The sequence below is a fragment of the Chrysochloris asiatica genome, unplaced genomic scaffold (genome assembly GCF_000296735.1).
Source record: "Chrysochloris asiatica unplaced genomic scaffold, ChrAsi1.0 scaffold00295, whole genome shotgun sequence".
NCBI classification, from domain to species: domain Eukaryota; kingdom Metazoa; phylum Chordata; class Mammalia; order Afrosoricida; family Chrysochloridae; genus Chrysochloris; species Chrysochloris asiatica.
This window is the reverse complement of record NW_006408813.1, coordinates 1,033,086-1,035,448: the sequence shown is the minus strand read 5'-3', so window position 1 is coordinate 1,035,448 and position 2,363 is coordinate 1,033,086. Positions and strand designations below refer to the sequence as shown.

The 2,363-nt window shown below is 42.8% G+C and overlaps 1 pseudogene; it reads left to right on the top strand.

Moving 5' to 3' along the window:
• The first annotated feature begins 681 nt into the window (after nt 1-681).
• On the top strand, nt 682-2,123 carry LOC102831697 (annotated as a pseudogene).
• The last annotated feature ends 240 nt before the right edge of the window (nt 2,124-2,363 follow it).

The following is a 2,363-nucleotide window of genomic DNA, read 5'->3' as shown; positions in this document are numbered from 1 at the left end:
AGAAACTGGATTATATGAAGAAAAATGTGGCATCAGGATTGGAGGAAGACTCATTAACAACCTGTGATATGCAGATGATACAACCTTGCTTGCTGAAAGCAAAAAGGACATAAAATACACACTGATGAAGATCAAAGACCACAGTCTTCAGTATGGGTTGCTCCTCAATGTAAAGAAAACAAAAAAATCTCATCACTGGTCCAATAAACAACATCCATATCAATGGGGAAAAGATTGAAGTTGTCAAAGACTTCATTTTGCTTGGATCAACCGTCAACACTCATGGAAGCAGCTGTCACGATATCAAACAACAAATTGCATTAGGCAAATCTTCTGCACAAGACCTCTTTAAAGTGTTCGAGAACAAAGATGTCAGTTTGAGAACCAAAGGTGTGCCTGACTCAAAACCTCATATACATGTGAAAGTTGGACAGTGAATAAGGAAGACTGTAGAAGAATTGATGCATTTGAGTTAGGGTGTTGGAAGAGAATATTAAAAGTACCATGGACTAGTAGCAGCAGCATCAGATCCTGAGCAGAGGTGTTCCTTACGGTGTTGTTTCTTGAACAGCAGCAGTTCTCACTCCAGTGCCAGGAGGAGTCCGGTTTGTGTTTGTTTGCTGGACAGCTCTCTTATCTCGCTTGGCTGCGGGAAATCTGGCTGAAGGGACTGAGTCCACGATGGAGAAAGAAAAGGACCAGTTCTGTAAACTCTTTATTGGTGAAGCTTTGAAACCACAGAAGAGAGCTTGAGGAACTCCTATTGACAATGGAGAAAGCTTACAGACTGCATGGAAATGAAGGATCCTGAAAGCAAAAGGTCAAGAGGATTTGTTTTTGTAACCTTTTCTTCCATGGCTGAGGTTGATGCTGCCAAGGCTGCAAGGCCCCACTCAATTGATGGGAGAGTGGTTGAGCCAAAATGTGCTGAGAGCAAGAGAGGAATCTAGAAAACCAGGGGTTCATGTAACTGTGAAGAAGCTGTTGGTGGAATTAAAGAAGATACTGAGGAACATCACCTTAGAGATTACTTTGAAGGGTATGGAAGGATTGATCCCATTGATATAATTACTGATAGGCAGTCTGGAAAGAAAAGAGACTTTGTTACTTTTGATGACCATGATCCAGTAGCTAAAACTGTATTGCAGAAATACCACACTACTAATGGTCATAATGCAGAAGTAAGAAAGGCTTTATCTAGACAAGAAATGCAAGGGGTCCAAGTTTAGGAGCGTAAGAAGAGGCAACTTTGGTTTGGGGGATTCATGTGGTGGAGGAAATTTTGGACTAGGACCAGGAAGTAACTTTAAAGGAGAATCTGATGGATATGGAAGTGATCGTGGATTTGGGAATGGCTATAAGGAGATCTAAGGAGCTCTGGTAGCATAGTGGTTACGAATCGGGCTGCGAACCTTAAGGCCAGCAGTTCAAAACTACCAGCCGCTCCGCGGGGGAAAGATGAGACGTTCTGCTCCCGTAAAGATTTACAGCCTCGGAAACCCTGTACAGAGTCGCTATGGGTCGGAACCGACTCGACGGCACTTAACAACAACAACAATAAGGAGATCTGGTAGCGTAGTGGTTATGAATCGGGTTGCTAACTTCAAGTTCAGCAGTTCGAAACTAACAGCTATTCTGTGGGAGACAGATGAGGCTTTCTGCTCCCGTAAATATTTCCAGCCTTGGAAACCCTGTGCAGGGTCACTATGAGTCGGAACCGATTCCACGGTACTTAACAACAACAACATGATGGGTATGGAGGAGGGCCTGGAGGTGGCAATTTTGGAGATAGCCCTGATATGGAGGAGGAAGAGGAGGTTATGGTGGTGGAGGACCTCGATGTGGTAAGTAGGGTGGGGGCTATGGAGGTGATTATGACAACTATGGAGGAGGAAATTATGGAAGTAGAAATTACAATGATTTTGGAAATTATAGTCAGCAACTTTCTAACTATGGTTCAATTAAGAGTGGAAACTTTGGTCACAGCAGAAACATGGGTGGACCATATGGTGAAGGAAATTATGGTCCAGGAGGCAGTGCAGGAAGTAGGGGTTATGGAGGGAGGAGCCGATATTGAGCTTCTTCCTATTTGCCATGGAGTTCACTGTATAAATAGGAGATGATGAGAGCCCAGAGGTAACAGAACTGCTTCTGGTTATTGAAATAACAATGTTAAGGAAGCTCTTATCTCAGTCATGCATAAATATGCCGTGATATGGAAGAAGACACCAGAACAGATGTAGAGAGTCATTTTGTGAATGGATTGGATTATTTAATAACATTACCTTACTTTGGAGGAAGGATTGTAAAAAAAATTTTTTTTAATGCCTTTGACAAGTGGCCAGGTCCTTTCAACGCAAACC